The sequence below is a fragment of the Lepeophtheirus salmonis genome, chromosome 8 (genome assembly GCF_016086655.4).
Source record: "Lepeophtheirus salmonis chromosome 8, UVic_Lsal_1.4, whole genome shotgun sequence".
Taxonomy (NCBI): domain Eukaryota; kingdom Metazoa; phylum Arthropoda; class Copepoda; order Siphonostomatoida; family Caligidae; genus Lepeophtheirus; species Lepeophtheirus salmonis.
The window spans coordinates 19,227,309-19,249,552 of record NC_052138.2 but is presented as its reverse complement, the minus strand read 5'-3'; positions in this window follow the sequence as shown (position 1 = coordinate 19,249,552).

The following is a 22,244-nucleotide window of genomic DNA, read 5'->3' as shown; positions in this document are numbered from 1 at the left end:
GGAACCAGTTAATAGGGGAATAATTCAGTTTTACAAAAGTAATGTCACATATTGGCAACACCATTATCACGCAATTTCTCATTATATATATTATTTTTTTTCTTCAAAAAATACAGTTACAGTAAACATACTTTAATCCCAACCAATCACTTCAATTATAGGAAAAGGTTCAATGAGTTCAATCAGGCATCAAATCATTGGAAATATTAATTTTAAAGGAAAAAACCAATTAATACTCCCATGCCAATTAACAATTTTGATTTTTATGAAATGTACATGTCTATTTGATATATATATATAAATACAGTATACTTGCAGCAATTAATAGGAAGCTCTTTGACCAAATATACTACAATAATTACACTACAAATCCAGTTCCAAGTCTTTACTCAAGTCATTTTACGTTTTCATTGAGACCTCAAATTCTTTTGAGTTCATTTCAAGTCTATAATTAAAATATATGTTCCATAAAGTTGAGGTTTTTTTTGAGTTCAGTAAAAAATAGCTTTGAGTCCAATCTCGAGTTGCGAGCCTTAGCTATTGAGTCCGAGTCAAGTTTCGAGTCTTTGAATGTGAGTTCAAGTCAAGTCGCAAGTCTTCAAAGTGGATACAAGTTTATGGTCTTTCTTGAAATCTTAGACCAGTCTAAGATCGTTATAATTTTTGTTCAAGTGAACTAATACGGTACTTTATGGAAGTTCCCTCAGTCTCATATGAAAATTGAACTCAATAGGTCTCATTTAAAATTAGGTACATACAGTTTTATAGATGAATAGTTGATGACTTCATGTGTTTTTCCAAATTGTAAACATCGATTCCATAACGCTCTATGAAGTTTTTAAGGTGATTATTAGGTGCACAACTGGTATCAGTTTTGAAAGCCAAATAACACGTCTATAATATATAAACATTTTAAGAGGAGGGGTTAGGTGGGCATTACCCAAAGCCGTACAATTGATTGGTACCTACACTTAAAATATAAAAAAGTTCAACAAATTAATTATGAAAATAAATTTTTAAAAGACCAAAATAGGCTTGCACTTTTCTAAAAAAGTAAATATAAAATAAAAATAAAAATGGCCCGTATTTTATTTAAGAAAAAAGTGAAAATGTTTTTGTTTTTTTAAATTAAATTTTTAAAAAAGAAAGAAAAAAACGTGTTTTGCAAATGTAAGATTTTCTCAAAGAAGAATATCTTCATAGTCGACCAGGTTTTGAACCAAGAAACAATAGATTTATAGCAGCATCACTTGCTACGAATAAAACATCCGGCCCAAACAATGTGGTTGGGAGTCGTGGCCTCTGATGGGAAGAAAATGGATCACTTTTTCTTCAAGCCCAATGATAAAATCGAGGCTAAGGAATACTAAAAAGTTCTGAGGTGGAAAATCTTGCCCTGGATGAAGGTCAACTATCCTGAAAACAACTATGTGTGGACCAAAGACGGTGCCTCCAGCCATACTGCCTCGAAACACAGAACTTCTGCAACGAAATCTTTGTTTGATTCTAGGACCATACCTTCTGGCCCTCTTCCAGTCCTGATATAAATCCCTCGACTTCCGTGTGTGGAGTGTCTTAGAGAACAAGGTTGGGAAGACATATTACAGAAATATCCAGGAGCTCAAGGCCAGCATCAAGAAGTAAGGGGCCAACATGTCTGCAGATTATATTGTGGCAACCTGCACCAAGTTACAACCTCGTGTGGAGGCAGTGATAGAGGCTGGAGGCGGCCATATTGAATAATTCTTGGCAAGACTGACTACTTAAAGTTTTTTCAATAGCATTTTTTATTATACTTTTTTAATAAAAAGTTATTCAAGTTTCGGTTTTACTTCTTGATAACGGGCAATTTCCCTGTTGCGCTCTGTATACTTAGATTTTATCTCTTCATGAATGAAAAAAGAAGATTAATGATCAGTTTACAACTACAAAAAAGTCACATACTCGTCCAACGTCATATTTTTAAAAACTATTCTCGTTATTATACCCAAAATAAATCAATTCAATGAACACTCATTTATTTGCTACACAAATGCTTGCCTGTCTTTATGGAAAGAAGAAGAGAAAAAACCCACAAATTTATACATCAAAGCCAGAGCCTTAATATTGAATATATATCATTTACATAATATTTTCTATGATAATAATCATTACTTTTATCTACATAATGATCGTATATCACGTTTCTTAAACAGACAGAGCCCTCTTGAATATATTATGAACCAAACCCATATATCTATCTGTATATTTATTTTATATAAAATAAATATATATTTCAAGTCAATATCGGAGTCTTTATAATATATCAATTATTCATATTTGTCTATATAAATGGTTATGTGATGTTTGCTTGTTGCAAAAAATTGTTTAAATTGTAATTGGGAATAATTTAGTGGCAAGATGAGATTCAGTATATTGTCAGTTCTTGCGGGTATACCTGGTACTTCTCGGTGTTATTTGTTAAACTATAGAAATAAGTTGTTGAACACCTTCCCTACCCATATTTATAGTATACATATTCGACTTGAAAAATATCACTTTCTTATATTTATGAACAGTAGGATGAATCTTCATTGAGTATCTAGGAGTATGCTTACTGCGTAATCATATTTGTATTATCAAAAAACTAATATGTAATATTAAATTGTTTCTTATATATTCGGTCCAGTCCAGTTTTAGAATTTGGTTCTGAGAATTTTTCTTCAAAAAATAAAATTGATACATGTATTCAGAGATTTCCACAACTCTATATTGCAAAAAAAATTTATTTTTTCCCTTATAATGCAATATAATAGAAACATTTTATATTTACTATAATTTATTTCATTAAATAGTTTGGAATGATTAAAAATCAGAAACGAAATCCCGAGGAATCGATTTTACCTTCTTTAAGGATCGACATAACCCATTCAATAAGAACTGCTAAATAGACAGTTGACAAAAAATACAAAAGTGTAAATGTCCGTATAAGTGAACTTAAAATGAAATTACTGTATTTTGATGTCAGTTGTCAATTTTTCTGTTTTTTCAACTTATGAGTGCTCTAAACGTAAATTGGTTGTATTCGCATGAACTCTGTTATGTTAAGAACAATTTTTGAATATATATTTCATAATTTGAAAGAATTGGCTAATAATTATTAACTGATTTTTTACTTTAGTCAGTTTCTTTGAGGAAGAACATTTCTGAGACACAATAAGTCTAATGAGTTGTAGGTTATACCTGGCTCCTAGAGACTTACAATTTGCTTTATAAAAAATGGTTTATCTCTTTTAAATATCCTATTTGATCATTCTCAAGTAAATTGTCACGTAAGACCAATAACTCCGATAGAAGTATAGTATCTATGCTCCTAGAGATGTTTTTCAACCACGGCGTTATGCAAAAAGCATGAAAATTACACAGGATTTTCTTGTCAGCTGTTTATATTTTTTTTTATTCTGATTCCTTATTAGTCTTCTGAATGTTGCCTGGTCGTCATTTTCCTTCAATTAAATAACGAATTGTCCAATAGTTTTGACTGACTATCAATGGGGGTTGGGCCTTTTTCCACACCTTTCACTGAGATACAATAAAGAGGGTAATGTATAAAATCAACTAACTTCACTGTGGCTCAGAAAATTCCCTACATATTTTTTTTAAATTTTGCACAAAATAATAGTAGTTATATTATTCCACAAACACGTGTTCAAATCTCCAATAGCTTTGAAGGTTTGCAACATTTATTATTATAAGATAGAACGAACCCTTCCTTTGCCTTCTCCTTCCCAAAAATGCACTCTTCTTTTACATTAATTCAAAGACTAGGGAAGGGGAGTTAAAGAGGGGGGGGATAGAAGGATAAATTATCCTCCCCCTCTTCCCTGTTTTGCAAAATTCAATACTTTTATTTTGCACTTCTTTATGTCTCCAAATTTAGTTTTTATATAATTTTCTTATATGTTTCTTAAATCCTTCCACTTATATGACTCTTAAAAGAAAATTAGTATTAATGTAATATGTGTTTTGAGCGTGTACAGAGGAACTTTTTGATATTCAGAGAGTGAATTGGGATTATTACAATAGAAATATATTAAAATGTGGAATGACAACACTTGGTACGAAATCATGTTTATATATATTCTATAATTTTCTGAACAATGTTCTTTGTTATTAAAGGGAAAAGAGTTTGATTTCTTTCTATAATATTTTATTTATGTATGTATGTAGTTGTCATAGCTAAAAAACAATAACGTCACATTTCAAGATGAGAATTGAAAAGTTTTCCACCTAGGTATTTTCCCCCTTTGTGTTCTATGTGCTCAATACAAATTATCTATATAATATTGATCCGCCATACTTGAGAATCCTTTCATTTAGGGAAATTGTATGAAGGGATTACGTAAAGTGCTTCAACGCCCATCTCAAAGTCTAGTGTGTCTTAATTTATAGCTATAAACTCATTTATTGAATGATAAAGACATATTTTGTTGGCCAATGTTTTGAAGAAATAAATATCCACAGAGTGGAAAACCAATTCTGAACTTTTTGTGCCTTGGCGATTGAAAATTCAAAACACCTATTCTTCTTAAGTCCGTTTGTACGGTAATAATTTAACTGAGTAGCAAAGATGGTCCAGAAACAGTGGAACTGCATGATTTGCTAATATCAATGGCGTCAAGTTATCCAGTAAAGTTAAAAATGGAACTCAGCCTGATAATAAAAATACAGTCGGTCATTTATACGGCAAGACCTAATAAAAAGACAAAAACCTCGAAGGATGGAGAAGATAGTCTTGAAATCAATATCAATGATGGATCATTTTATTAGAATGAAATAATGATTAAATATATATGAAGAACTGGAAGGGCAACGTGTTTAACGAATGAAAGGAGGGAGCAACAGAAAATCAATTCAATTTAGGTAGTAAAGTCTCGGAATTTGTGTTTTAAATTATTTTTTATTTATTTATAATATTTTAAATTGTGATCCTATTAATATTTTTATAAGTTGAAATGTTATTTATTTTTAATTATCGACGACATGTAATAAGTAATGCTTTTAATAAATAATATTTATTCTACGAAAATAAATTTAGATATTTAATTTATAAAAAAATAATAAAATGGAAATTTATTTATTTCTCAAAATTTAAAAAATTCAATTTTAAGTATGTTGAAAACAAAAAAAAAGAAATTAATTTACTAATTGTACTTGTACGATTAGAATTAGTTAAATTAATTTAAAAGGTCAACTAAGGACATATAAATTTCTATTACGTTTCATTTTATCTAATATATTACAACAATTAAATCATTTATAACTTGCGTAATTACTAATTATTTTAGTTTGCATATCTTTTTTCTCAAACTGTCATTGGCTAATCAATACACTGTAGTTTATTACCCTCTTTTAGTTAAACTATTAGAAGGTATCGATAAATAAATATATAGAAAATTAACATTAATCAGAAAAATATTAAGAAACACGAAGTTCAATCTACCTTTTTTGCAACATATTTCAAACATATTAAAAGTAGTCCAATAGAGTGGATGGAAGTAAAATTCATATTTAAAGAGCAACATCTTTGCAATAATATACAAATAGAAGCTATAAAACAAAGTGATTCTTAGCTTGAGAATATGTCCTTGGCCACAAAAATACTTTTACAACTGTAAGATGTCGCTTATGAGATATCCCAAATAACATTATATTATTACTTTCTCTCGTGACGTATGAAACTCTTTATTCCTTTAAGATAATTCACTTTGTTAGCTCAATTAAAAAAAAGTTAATTGAGGCTTATAATTAGTAATAATGTAATTCAAGGTACCTTCAGTGCTCCTAGAAGACAAAAAGTATTATGACATTTTCTACAAAAGTTGATCACGTGGTCATTGTTTCGTAAATCGTCTTATAGCTTTTTCAATACTGATAGCAATTAGAAGTGAGTTTACTTGTTTGGGTCATTTTTCAAATAGCCATTTCCCCTTTAAAATAGAAAACAGATGGGAGAACCGTTCAGATTTTGGGATTTAATACGTTAAAACCAATGATCATCGAATTGCTGCAAGTTATCTTCCAGCTTTGGAATACTAGCCCGTCTCCAATACGGATAACACTCATCATTATGATATATTTTATTGAAATCCATATATTTATATATAAAAAGTAAAAAACAACAATATATCCTATTTTTCTACATGTATCGTTCTTTACCAAAAAGGAAAAGGCTTTTCCAATAAAATGTCAAATTAGGATCATAAATGGAATTATAGAAATAAGGAAGTCTATCTATGTTATTTTTTATCCTATTTTCCCACTTGAGTCATAGATCCTTATTCTTCTTTTATAAGCCATAGACATTTACAGTGTTCAGAACATAATTTGTATTTAGACGCATTTTTGTTGGTAATTCTTTGTAAATAAATAAATCTAATAATATCTGCAGTAATGAGTTGTTTGTCAAAAATAACTGTTAAATTTAAAATGAAGTAATAATTGGTTCATATGTAAAAATGGATCAACGAAGCTCAATGGACAACGAATTCGGAAGAAATTAATATACTGAACTCGTTCACATCTCGTCCAATTGTAGAGAAGGAAATATACTAATGTGTATGGACTTAAAAGACAATTCCTAGACTAAATGGAGTAATTGTAATACTATAATGTTTATTGATATATAATCAGTGCAACTCTATCTATCTGAACACTAAAAGGAACATTTAAAAAATTCCGTCTTTATTCCAGATATCTAAAGTTCCATGAATCATAGTCATCAAAGTAAAAAGAATAGTGATTATTTAATAATCCAATTAACTGTTGCATAGTGTGTAATTTAATACACTTTTACTACTTCTTATTTCAAACTAAAAATATCAAGAGGATCTGGTATAAAATATAAGGATGCGAAAATCAATTTAGATTTTGCAAGAAAGACAGACTCTTAAAAAGTTCCAACATGCTCCTTCTAACTTGATGCAAAGTCTTGCATTTCTTTGGTTTTGCATATATGTATAAGTAAGAGCACATTACCTACGTACCCATAATAATATTTTGAAGTAGGTGGATGCTAAAATACATCCATACTCGTGGATGCAACATAAATCAAGAGAGAGAGAATTAACTACTAAGGAGGAGAAGAAGGGGTACCAACGACTCCTCTTGAATAAGAAAAAGTCTACACACATAATATTAATGCATCTTTTCAGGAGGGAATAATACATTCTGAATGTTTATTAGTCTTTGATGTTTGTTGTAAGGATTCTCAAAGTGTGGAAGAGAAAAAAGGAATAATTATGCACATTAGAGTGGCTCTTAAATTCGTTTGTTTTTGTAAAATGTAGGGACAACATAAATAGTATATAATTAAAGAAGGGATATTTGTAAAGAAAAAACTAACTTTACCAATTAAAAAAGGAAAAACGGTGGGTGTTTGTGCTCTTTCTTCTTTTTTGTTCATTAGTTAATAGGTCGTGGGATTGTTTACCTCTCTCTAAAAGATTTTTCACCATTCTTTGGTGTATGTTTATTTAAAAATGCAAAATAAAATAAATATATATATAGATTTATATAATGGGCACCTGATATTAACAAGAGTCTTAACTCAGTAATATCATTTGCCTCGCTCCAGTCTTCGCCAGGCGATCCTACAAAAAAAAAATCTATAATACAATATGCACCCGATAATTATAAAACTACTTCCTATTCGTTTAAATCTACATTTTATGACAAATATTTTTCAGTATACTCCTAATACATATATACAATTATTTACTTATCATTACATTACATTGTGGAGGATTTATTCGTAAATTAAGGAATTTTTTAAATCGAGATTTAATTAATTAAATTAACTCTTTTGCTTAAAAGTTTGCTAATCCTTTTGATTTCTTGCATTCCTTTTTTTTATTTTTTTATGTGAGTACTGTGGCGTGCAACAGTAACCAAAAAACTAACTTTATCAAATACTCATGTGTACTAATTTGATTCCTAAAATTCGTATAAAGTTATAAATATTTCATAAATTTCTCAAAAATAAAAATGATATATTTTTTCTATTTATAATAGTATTTTCAGCATTTTAATATACCATTACGAATACAAAAAGGAGTAAACAGTCCGAAAAAGGACACAAAAATTTAAATGACGTAATAAGTATAATCGATCAAATATTTATCTTGTAATGAATTTTATTTTATTGTTTGGGTTTCTTTTTAAATCAGTTCACTAACCGTGTTATAAAAAGTATATAGACTAAGTGAGTGTTAAAAAAAGTGGCAAAATTATATTTTAGTTTAAGTATATTTCTGGTATTTTTTCGTCACAGAAGATGTTTATTATTATTGCGCCGATGACATTATTACTTCATTTTTTGTCATTTTTCTTTAAGCTGTATGGAACTTTTACCACTTCCATATATGATTAACCTTAATCATAGTTATTAATTTAGTTAAAAGAGGCAATTCACGGGGATGCATAGTTTAAGTGCTGCATATCCCACCTGAAGTTACTAAATTTCATATTATTAGGAAAAAAAAAAAAATAACTTGAAAATATAAAGTGGAAGTAAAACAACTATTTTTGATGGAAAAACAATCGTTTTACAGTTTTTGATCAAGTTTCCCGTAAAACTATTATTTTTTATCAAAAAAGGACAAATAAATTACTGTTGTACCAAGTATAGTGCGCATTATTTGTCATTTATGTATAGTATGAGATCTAAACTTTTTTTTTTAATAACATTTTTGAATTAAAAAAGTGTATATAATATTTATTGAATATATGTCTTTTGACATCCAAGTAGTAAATTGCTCCAGGACGGCTTATTTGCATTTCTTTTAGTGGAGTAAAGCTAAAAAAATCAGAGATAATACATTCTAAAAAATTCTATAGTCATATCATAATTTGTATTTGGTATCCCTTCAATAACTACAATATCTACTTTTTGTAGAAGAATTACTGCTATTCATTTATGGAACATTTACTAAAAATATTCAATATGTAAAATGTTTTTTTGTTTTTTATAAAAAAAAAGCAACAATTTATTTGTCATTTAAAGAAAAGTAGTAAAGTAGAGAAGGAAATTTAGAAGTATTGACTTTAAAGGCATTTTTTATGTCAGATGGAGCAATTTCAATACTATAATCTTTACTCATACTTACTTAATCAGTACAACTCATCTGACTAATTATAGGAACATTTAAAAATAATAACTAATATTGGGGGAAATATTAAAAAAAAAAAATATCTCAGAAGACTTTTTATTCATAAGAAATATTAAGTTTATAGTAAAAATGTTATTTTTTAATAAAGTTGTGAAATTCAAAACTTTAATGGACCAGTCCAACCTTTCAACTTTTATAAATATGGATCACAGTTCAGGCATCTTCATTTTATATCGAAATAAATATTTGAACTATGGTCCTCAACATTCCGATAATAAAATAAATTTAAGAACCGCTCTAATGGATATACATATAGGTATATGTTTCTCAGCTACTAAAAAAACCGATGCATTTTTACCACCATTAATATCCTATGCATTCTATCCTGTTTTTTATACTTTCTTTCTTATGTGTTTTCCCCATGTTCTCGTTATGGTAATATAAAAGTAGATCGTAGAGAAATAAGGGTAAAAGCCATCTACCAATAATAATTGAACTCAATTGAATATGAATTTAATTAGATGAACAAGAGAAATAGAAGAACACTTGATTAGGGGGGGGGGGAGTTCTTCATTCTTGTAATAAGAAATAAAGAGAGAATGAAATTAATTAAATGTGTATTGACGAATAAATATTGTATTATTTGATTATACTGAAGGATAGGGTGAAACATATATTTTCTGCCTTGTTCAGGAAAAACACTCTAATATAAAATATTTGAAAAGTCACTTTTATATCTTTATGAGAATCCCTCATATTCAAAATCTTTTGTGTCAATTTTCAACGAAAGTTTCGTTTTCGAAGAATGTTTTTCTAAGTTATGCAGAATGCTCTAACTCATTATTTTGCATTGAATATACAGTATAAACTCAACTAAAAGAAACTTTCTCATTATTTATGAAAATTGAAGTTAGTGTTTTTTGTCTTAACAGAGAAGTCACCCGCATTTTTGGAGTTGGTAAACTGAAGAGTTAATCTTCTTTTCCTAAGCTGTTGTCATTATTATTTAACTCCTGAATAGTGAACCTCCTTTACTACTACAAAAAAATTGTATGTAACACCCGATTGATCATTCGAGTATGCTCATAAAAGATGGAGAGTTACCTTGAGGACTTGTTGGAAATTGATAATTGTAAGTCCTTGTTGGACTCCAAATAGAACTGAAAATTGACATCAGTGTCATTCTTGCATATTTCCTATAACAGCTAAGCGTCTTTTCTCCAAAACATTCTTCAAATTGTCAGGGTCCCCATGTTGATTTTCGGGGTTTTTTTAACATGTTCAAAATTATATGGATTTCGCATAACTGACTATCAAACTATACATAATGTTGCCCTAAATTGACCACAAAAACCAAAATTATGGGCAATCAAGGTCATTTCAATATTCTCAAGGTAAAAGCAATCAAGATAACACTATCTCCATCCAAGGGCAAATTGTCTATGTTGACCAGTGCAATGATTGTGGAAAAGTTTTAAAAACAGCGGATAAAAAACCTATCAGAACGCTTTGGATCTCAAAAGTATCATTTGACTTAAACGCTTCTTACAATTTGTCAATGGATAATATAATAATTTGGAGAAAACATAGAACATGGTTCTATGCATGGCATATATGAGAACATTATTACAATAATGGCATGTAAAAATGCAATTTTCTTTGTCCATTAGAGTGTTCTTATAGATGTATTATGTACCCGCATTTATACAGTATAAATCCTTCATCAAAAGTTAGTTAATTTGGTATAAAAGTATTTTACATGATGGAAAAATAAAGGAAAAGCTATTTAAGCAATGAACATTTTGTCATAGATTTTTTTTTAAACTCTACCTTTAAGCATTAAAAAAAGAAATAAAATAACTAATGTAATAAATTAGGCTTTCTCCCTCCCCCTTTCTTCCCTAATAATCCTTTATTTTCAATGAAAGAAGCTTTGTAATAAAAGGCTCTCTAAAACACATGCATAGAAGTATGTAATCCTCACATTTGAAAGCAAATTCATTATTGGAGCCTTTTAAACTAATGACTTCTTTTTTTTTTACTTTTATACAAATATGTGCATTCTGCAATGGTGTTTATGTTATTTCTATACTACAAATAATAGCAATTTATTATCATTAGTTACAAATATCTTTATTGTACGAGCATATATATGTTAATAATAAATATTCCATTAGTAGTCTATAATTATATAGTCAAAAGTTGTATTTCCTTTACAGTTTACAAAGGATATCACAAAAATCAAGTCAATTCAAATATCAAATGACAAAGAACACTTTTATTTGTTCACGTGCACAAACCACATATATTTTACTTACCTCATATAATTATTACAATTTAAAAATACATTTATGTATTATATTCTTAATTGTTAAAATTAAACTATAGGACAAAAGGGTTTTTGTACATCTAAATTTATATAAAATGCTCCGCAATTTAGTAATCATAGAATTAATTAATTCTCTTTCTGGGCCAGTATAACATACATTTTTCAATCTAAAATATATTTTTATTACTTGGGTTTATCCTATATTTTGCATGTCTCTCTGCATTCACATAAAAAAAGTTTTTTGGTCTCTAGATCCTTCCACAGAAAAAATAGATCCTCTCTTCATAGGTCTTATGGTTAATATTACCAAGAGAAAAAGTGCGGATAATTACCCTATACTTGAATGACTATAGAGATAAATTGATCAAACAACTTCCCAGACTACTTAATAACTGTGAAGCACTGATCCTTATGTCCTCTCGTACAATCTTTCTATAGATCTGAACCTGAAATCGTTCTTACTAGTCTTTCCACCAAAGCCCGTCTCAAGTTTGTTCCTCTGATAAAACTATCTCCCTCTCGAGTCTCTCACTAAGATTAAAACTGGATGTGTCATTAAAGACTTCCCCAATACTTCTTGGCTTTGTGATTACGTCTCTGAAGCGATATTAATTCTCAGCTCCATCTCCATCGAAGGGAAATAATAATTAGTAATAAAATACTTAACACAATATGAATTTACTAATGTAGTGTTTAAAAACGTTTAAAACGTAATGTGTTGAAATATTCTCACTCCAGCGGTAATCTATGTTACATTCAAATAAAACAAGTTGGTGCTTTCGTCTACATTTTCGGCAATTATGGACCAAATGAGGATAACCCTGAATTTTATTTTAATGAACTGTATTCATTAATTGGTAATTGCTGTACTATAGTAATCGGGGATCTAAATCGAAGACTGAAAAAACAAGATTCTACTGCAACAGGAAAGGGTAATTGTAAAGCCTCTAGGAGAATTATTTTAAAAAAAATAATGAACTAGAGTTTTTACTTATTTTGTTTATATTTTTTGGGTCGTTTTATTATTCTTGGAAAATTGATATGGTCTTTATATTTTTCTATGTACTTAGATACTTTTACTGTTTTTGTACTGTTATTAATTGAGCACCAGAATAAATTGATACTGATTAAAAAAATAATAATAATACATTCAAATATATTTATATTAGAAAGTGATGGCCGTGCAGATAGTCTATAAATGAGAGTGTGACGTCATTGATATGAAAGTAATCAATTTTTTAAAGATATGTCTTATTTTTATTCAAATATATTTAGAAATTTACACTGAAGGGAGCAATATTTATTCGAAAAAAGGCTAATTTGTTATATCATATAATAGGATTCCTTTAAAAAAATATAAAACAAATCTATTCATTTTTTATCAGTTTTTTTTATAATTGCTATTTAAGTATAATGCACATAAAGTATAGTAATAAATATAAAACATGATATTATACAGAGTGGGAGATCCAAAGCTTGCTAAATTACGAAAAATGTTATTTTTATGGAATCGAGAAAATACAACTCAAACCTAATTTGTTGTATGTTTAGATACTATAATTTTAACTATGTTTTTTATTCAGTATGTCCTCCTTTACAAGCAATAAAAGCCTCGACGCGTCAGTGAACAGATTGGGAGCCTTTGACGATGCCGTGTTCATGGCGTACTAAGATGTCATGATAGAAGCTTGAAGCGAATCCCAAGACGCTTTAAACCTAAAAATCCAGGGAGTTGAGGTCAGGTCTGGAGGAAAGCCACATGTTGACTAGGCAAATGTAAGCCGTATTGTTACTGCATAAGTTTTGGTTCATCTTGGTTGTATGAGAATGGGTGCATCTTTAATGGACTTGTTAATGTTGTAGGGAGTACGAATGGAGATAACAAGGGTCTCTGCAGCTTTTTCGTTACTGACACCGTCACAGAGGAGATCGAACACGCGTTGCCTTAATTGTTCTTGCTCTGATATTTTTACATGAGATAAAAACAAACTTTGTTTATTCTTGTTTCCGCAGTCGTTTGGTTGAGTAATGAAACCTTTATATTTGTAATTATATTCTACTGCAGTTTTTGGGTTCTTACTCTTTATATGCAGTGCGTCAAATGGTTCAAACTTGTTATTTGGTACCTCAATTCTTTTGCATTTAACAAGTATAAATTTGAGTAAGTTAGACTTAGGCATTTATTTTTGACCATTCCTTGTTCAATACTCCTATATGCCCTAATACCATTTCCCATACTACTTCTTTAAATATTTTGTTTTCTCATATATTGTGAATATTTATTGAGTTACATGATATAATTTAGATATTCTCGCTGAGGGGTAATGGTTCGAACAAAAAAGTATAATAATATTATTTCCTTAAAATACACATATGAGTAACACTTTTAAAATTCATCAAAATTGGTCAACAAATAGTTCAAGTATTAATATAGTAAGTGATTTTTTGCTTTAAAAAAAGTAAACGGTACGATATTACCCGACAGTTTGTGTTAATTTGAACACTTTGGAACCATTTTTTCTAAAATTATGTAGACAGAAACCAATGTTTTTAGAAACAAAAATATTTTTCATTAAACATAGCCAAATAACTCTTCTTTAATATGATTATAAATTTTTCAAATTTGGATAATAAATGAGTGTTCCATGATCCAAAGAATGGGCATGCGCAGGAACTATTCCCGTTCTCAACTACAAACGGAGAACTCGTCACTTTTCTCAGATTAATCGTATACTCATTTCCCTTGTCTATTAATTTTTAATGTAGATGGTGCCGTTGTAGTTTAAGTAAACACATATGCTTACCTAGAATGGGTACTCAATAGAGCACAACCTCGACCTATGGTCATTTTACATGAATTGAATATTTTTCATTCAATAAAGCATCTAGACCATGTGATTATCTCTATGTATGTGTCTGTTTGGGTTGTATTTTCGATATAAAAGCTTATTTGATATTCAGGGAAGCGGCGGTGGAGGAATTTAACCTGCTTCATGGACCAACAGCCCACAACCCTTGGGAGGGGGTGTATTCTAGCATATTACAAGGGGTTTTTGGTGCTTACAAATGTGGCAGTGGTGCAGTTTAAGCTGCCTTGAGAAAATCCCTTCATCTGCACTTTGATGCTCAGGAAGGGATAGTAGAAGAATTTAACCTGCCTCAAGGAACATCAGTTCATCTCCACAACCGTGGACTAGGATGTACTATATAATATTAGAAGGGTTCCTTGGAGCAGCTCACCTACACATACCCGTGGGATGGGGTTTATTATTGCAAATTAAAAGGGTTCCTTGGCGCTTAGAAACACGGCAGCATTCGATTTTAAGGTGTATTTTGGCCCATTATTTCGTATGTACAACCTGTGAGCCGGGTTATATTTTGGGATATTAGGAGGTTTCCTTGATGCTCAGGGAATCAGCTGCAAGACTGCAAGGTAGGTGTCTGATCCAGAATAAAGTAATTACTTCCTCATCGCGTATAGAAAGAGTGCCTATACAATACTTATTTATTAGTATACTCATAACCATAAACCAACATTAGAATCATTCTTAAAATTCATGGTCTTTATTTTTTGTTTTATATTAAGCAGAAGAGTTATTAATTAATTTTAATTTTTTTATTTCCCTAGCAACCCCGGGAAAACTACTCTAGTCTTTATTAAACCTACAAAAAGACAACAATTTGAGCTCTGTACCTCAATATGTGGCAAATTGATAGTCGATTATGTATTTTTAATTCACATTTATGTTGCTTTGAAATTTCTCAAATTTTAATGGCTCCTTATTATGACCATATTAAATCTGTGTACCAAGTTAGATCAAAATCAAACTGTAACTTTTGCCATAATCCTGATGACAAACAAACACAGGCAAAAACAAAACTTCTGTTCAATTTAGTTGCAAAGGTAATTAAGTATGCCTTTATTTGATAGAAAATGAATTATTTTATAGTAACATTACTTATTTGTTATTATTTATTACTTCAATCATGAACTCTGTTAATGTTTTAAATAATTTAACAATTTTTAAACTATTATTTTATTGTATAAGGTATAAAGATTAAAAAATATTTATTATTAAAAAAAGAATCTCATACCCAGTATATCAATTAAAAGTTATGTAAAAAATAATAATAACACTTGATAACAAATATTTTCAATACGCTCTTTATGTGAGTAACATACATATATTGTATGTGTATATTAATTAAATACTAATATATCCAACTTTAGCCATAAATATTATTAATTATGTTGTTATCAAAAAATATATCATTTATTAATTAATGGATAAAGGTATTTTTTTATCCATGTTTTGACAGGTAAGCAAAGTGATTTATCTATTGTCTTTGTTTGTTATACTTAGTATTGATATACTTAAAATTTAGTATCAAAATTATTATTCGTTTGTAGCGGGTTGCTCAATCTGTTCATATATAAGCTATTGGATACAATGAACAGATGGGGATAGAAGCATTCTCATATAATATTGATATCCTTTGTTTGCCAATATAAAAGAAATTTAGGATGATTTTTTTTTTTAAATACTTTAGGGTATTATATTTATATTCTAAACTATTTATTTTTCTCATTTATTTATAAATAATTCATGGAGGTGTTGAAAATTTCCCTTTTACAATTAAAGAATATGATAAATTCTACATAGCATTGGAAAAGTTATACCACAGTCAAATATGGTCTCAATAATCTTAAGACAATGAGTATTATAGACGTATAATGTACTATATTACTAATGAATATCTTAACGTATCTAAGGTATTTGTATATTAATCCAAACATTGGTAAAAATATATCAATAAATCATTAAAATTTATAATATTTTATGAAGTGTTTCTACATTTTTGTTAAAGAGTAACTTTGCTGAGATTTCTATGTAAAATACTGAATTTATTATTCAGTATTGTATTATGAGCTCAATTGTATTATGAGCTTACGTGCACTTGTTCTGTATAATTTAACCAATATCTCCTACTCTGATAGGTCCCTATGAGAAGAGCGAAGAAGGTGCAATTTTTATTTTTAAATGTCTCTATAAAATATAGAAATCACTGATTTAACCCATCGATTTTCAAACGATTTCCCCCTATGAAAAAATGACATATTACAAAACAAGATTGATAACCCCTACTCCTTAGTATGATCCTTGCTTCTTCAAACTAAATATATTTTTTTCTCTAAATAAAGTATAGCAGGGCTATTTGCTGTATCGCTACTATTGTGATATCGAGGTATTGAAGCATTTTAAACAGTATTATACTAAATTTGTGTTAGAATCGGTACTTGCAAAGTAATTATGTCATACAAATATTAGCCTATCAATGACGTAACTCCCAAAGTTCCAAGAAAAAAACCTCCAACCCCAACAAAACTAATTTTTGTTGATTTCTTTATTCAAATAAGTATAAAAAATTACGGAAATATCAATATTAATTTTGATACCAAAAATATTGGTATCGTGAAAACACTATAAATATATTTGGTTAAGATAACTCATATTAAAGCGTTCATGTAAAACATGGATGATTGAAACTCCCAGAAATAAAGTCATTTTCTTACATTATTTAACCAAAGGCTTATACAAAATTAACTAGACCCAAAAATGAAAGTATCTTATATAAGCCTTTCTACACATATCCCACTAAGACTTTAATATAGGTAGAAATAACGAATTACCCTCCTCAATGTTGTATGTTTTTGACAGTTGAGCATCCGGTACATCTCTATCTATGTACATATATATCCTATATAATAGGGGAAATAAGAAAAAATAACAAGAGTGTTAAAGTCATCACAAAAAAAAAATATATTTTTGGGGGAAAAAATATATAATTAAATTTATCTGTATATTTTTCCCCATGGAGTGAAAATAACAGTTGTGTGTATAGCTTGTAATACCCTTATGGACTTATAGTATGTATCCATTAAAACCCTTTTTCCTTTGAAATTGATATCAAAGTCTATATGCTCTTCTAAATATTGTTTTTCTTCTTATCACATGGGTCAGATAGAGTTGCTCAGATTAGGTATTAGTAGGTATTAGAGTCAGTGATGTTAATAGGGAGTGTTTTTGGGCATGAAAAAAACCCCACCCAAAATCAAAGTGGTAACCCTGAAAATTTGAAAATTCTTTTTGGAGAAGACTAACTTAGCTGTCTTGACGTTGCATTAGATTATCTCTAAGGAGCTATGATAAGAGGAAGAAAATACACAGACGTCCAACTCCTTTTTTAGCGAGATTATAGGATAGAAATACTCCGATGCTAATCCTCTGTTCTACTCTTTAATTATAAAATATTTTTATTATAACTCCGCAACAAATCCTTAGTAATAATCAGCGTCTTTTATGAGCACACAAAAATTTTCAATCCGGTTTTGTACATATTTGTACGTAGTAGAAAAGGAAATTCATCCCTACAGATTTTAATAATAATTGAAACAGCGAAAGAAAATTAATTAACTCTTCAGTTTGCCAACTTAAAAAACACAAACAAAAAAAAAACCGGGTGAGCTATAAAATAAACCTTATTTTTATCACTAATTATAGTATTACAATTAAGCCATCTAACCTAATAAAAATCTTACATATTATATGATATGCGACCCATGACATATTGGATAACACGCCTCAGACAAGATGTTTACATGAAAAGGTGTGTACGTGAGACCAAATCACGATCACAACTAAATAATAAATTGGTCCGTGAACACTAGAATGATTCTCTCAAAATTTATTGTAGATTACGTTTGTATTCATCGACAAATTATTGTCAATTTCTATCTCCAAATTATTCTAATTAATTCTTTAGGTGTGTTACTAATTTTACTTAAAGTAGCCCTAATTTATCAACACAATAAACTAATGAGAAACTGATCAATTTTATTTAAATGGGCATTTCGGGGGCAATACTATGAAACCAAATAAAGGTTCTAAACTATACTTAAAATTCTTATCTATCTTAACTTACACAAATAATTTGAATACAACACCAGTAATTAGCTCAAATATACCTATAAAATATTGGCGTGCGTTTTTTTTTTTTTTTGGTTCAAATATAATATTTTTTTGATAATTTTGGATTGCTCCAGATAGTGGTCTCATATATGTAGGATGGGCTCAGTAGGCACCAGGGACGAGCATATCTATTTGTATTGTTGTATCCTAAATTTGTTTCCCTAGGATTTACTAAATTTATAAATACAGAACCATATACCTTCCAGAAATTCGTTTTCCTCATTAAAAAATTGTCTTAACATTTCTACATAATAATTAGGAATGCATCAGTCCATAAATTCTGACATCTTTTCCCACCTTAACTCTTCACGACGTATCCAAATTTGACGTAAAAGACGTCCTGTGGAACATTCTTCGCTGAATGATGTGATCATAGATATGAGCTAGTGACGTTATCACCAATTTACAACAAACTAATAAAGTATATTAGATATACTTTAGGGTTGCGATGAAAATCGAGTGTTTTTTTAGCTTGCCCGTTTTGTTTTTTTTTGTTTTTTTTTTAGTTGGTAATCTGAAGAGAATATTTTCTTATCCTGAGCTCCTTCCATTTAACTCCTGAGCAATGGACTTCATTTTCTACTACATTCAATTAGATTCAAAACTTAATTGAACATTTGTGTGTGCCAATAAGAGAGTAACATCGGTAATTGTTTGCAGAGTTATAATTGTAAGGTCATGTTGGCCTTAGCGTAGAATTGAGGATCAACATCCGAGTAACTCTTGCCAATGTCCTGTTTCATTTCCTTCTCCCCCTTTTCCTTTGTCACAGTTGATTGTAGCTGATCTAATGAAACGTCATTAAACTACAAGGATGGAATTAATGCGTAATTACAGGGAGCGGGGATCAAATTGTCGCCTACTTTAAACCTTGATAACTTGAAGACGACATTATCAAATAAAAAACCGGTTACCAAACAGGAAAGCTATTCTAGTCAGCTGACGATACGTAGTTCAGTTAGCATCATGCTGTCATCATATGAGGAGATAAAGAGCTATAAGTGGAACGAGGAGCTTTCGAGGTCCGCCATAGTCATGGCATTGGTTAATAATGGAGGTGAAATCTCCAATTCAACGATTGCTTCAACCTTATGAGTGAATTTACGGACTGTTCAGCGTATCCGTAAGAAGCTAGAGGACACCTGGGATGTTGATGCCACCATAAAGAGGGCACCCAAGGAGAAGGGCGCCGACAATAAGGTCAGGGACACCGACTTTGTCGACAAGGTGAAGAAGATGGTTGAGGATGACCCTACCAGGGTCCATGAAGGCCATGGCGAGGGATCTGGGCTGCCATGAGAAAACAATAAGGGACTGTGTATCTGAGGATTTAAGTTGCAGGAGCTACAAGATGCAGGTGGGCCAGATCTTGACCCAGAAGGCAAAGGACAACAGGCTGATGAAGTCAACAAAATTATTCAACAAGCTCAAGCACCCAAAGCAGCCCGGGATGCTTTGGTTTTTCTCTGATGAAAAGAATTTCTGTCAAGATCAGAAAGTCAACAAGCAGAACAACAGGTGGATAGCCACCTGCACCAGCCATGTGAGGAAGGTAATGAAGACCAAATTCCCTGCAACGGTCATGGTGTTCGGGGTGGTCAGCAGTGAAGGTCATGTTATGCCTCCCCACATGTTTGAAACGGGTCTAAAAGTCAATACAGAGGTCTACCTGGATGTTATGGAGAAGGTGGTTCTGCCCTGGATCCAAGGGGTGGCCGGAGACAGGCCCTGGGTGTGGCAAGAGGACTCAGCACCCTGCCATGTGTCCAAAATCTCCATGCAGTGGTTAACCGAGAACTGTTATGACGTCGTAACCAAGGATTTGTGGCCTCCTAACTCTCCCAACCTTAATCCTTTGGACTATTTTGTCTGGGGCTATGTCAAGTGACATACCAACAAACATCCCCATAGCACCAAGGTCAGCCTGATGGACTCCATCAAGGAGGTATTCGGCAACATGGACAATGAGATGGTCAGAAGAGCCTGCGGCCGGTTCAGAGGCCGTATTGAGGCCGTTATTGATGCCAACGGCGATTATATCGAATGTATGGCTACTCTATACCTATATGTTCGTCATAGTTTTGATTTTCAATAAAAAAGTTAAAAAATGTATATTTTGTGTTGTTTTTTGTAGATAAATATTTTGGCGACAATTTGATCCCCGCGCTCCCTGTATATCCTAATATGTATATGTGGTGTTATTGATAGTAATCCAACTCGAAAATGAAATATTGGAGCTGTAGCTCAACCCAATTCTGAGTTCTGATCCAGTAAATATGAAAGATGTCTGAAAACTCTGTTTTGCATTGAGCTACAGTTCCAAAATTTAATTTATGAGCTGGTATACTGACAATAATACCAAATACCAAATTTGAGTCAAATCTGTTTCCTCGTGAAAGTTTATCATTGAATCATTAACATGTATTTTGCCACACATTTTTAGAGTAATAAAAATTTATAATTGAATATGGAAGCTGTTTTATAATAATTATTTAGGTCATTCAAACAATAAAATCAACGTTTAATATTTACACTTAATCAGCCAGCTACCATTATAACAATGATATAATCTTTTAACTGAATATAGATATTGTTTGTAAGTATTTGTGTATTAAATATATCTATGAACAGAGAGTAATTTTGCTTTTTCAATGCTTAATATCAAGGACATTCATGAAGGTTTGATAATGTATTGATCACGTATTTTTTTTAGAGTTATGTGTACACAAACATTATTCAATTAATATACTTATTGATAGCTAGTTTAAACAAATGTTCAAAAGCAATTAAGTTGTTTATTTCTAGAACCAATTGGAATAATTAAAAAATAAAAAAATAATGTTCTCCAAACATTCTACCTGTATTTTGGAAAATACTTTGTCTTTGAGTTTGAACAAAACTTCAGAGTCCGATCCGACTCAAATGACCTTTGTCATGTCATTACCCTCGTTGTATCTCACAATCTTTACTCTGGAAATACGAATACTTTAATATATTTGTTAAACTTATAGTAGATTTTCGACCTCCTTCCATAAAGAATTAGCGTAAAGTTCAGGATTTCTACTCAGTGTTAGTTTTGTTAGCCATAGCTAGATGAAATGTATTTGTTTTTTGCATGGCCATTACGAAACGAAGACATAAAAAAAAAGAAGATATTATTTTTGAATGTTTCACCGGACTAAAACAAACCTATTCTTATCATAGCGAAAAGTAAATGAGACTAAATGTTACGAAAACGTGACATAATATAGACAGTGTTTGTTGTTCCTTATTTATTTGGTCCAGTTTAGTATTACAATAGGTCTTATCGGTCCATGAAACCGGTCCTTGGAATTTTTCCTAAAAATCTCGATGATTTATAAAGCTAACTATGATATATGAGATATGTATTGAGATTATTGCACACAATTTCTTATTATAATACAATAAAATACGAACATATTTTATTGTATAACAGAATAATTCAATAAAAGGAAACACTCCCCCAATGACGTCACGAATGATCAATTGATTTTACCTTCTTCAAGGACTGGACTGGACCGCGGTTTCTGTTCCTAAATAAAGACTGAAACAGTACTTTAATAAATTGTGACGAAACAAGACAAAACCGAAATGGGTTCTCAGTAGAGCGCAAACCTCTGCTTAAAAACAATTTCCATAGTTATGGTTGATTATTCATTTTAACTTTTTTTGTGACCTTCATCTCTACAATTTTTATTTGAGTGATGTATCTCA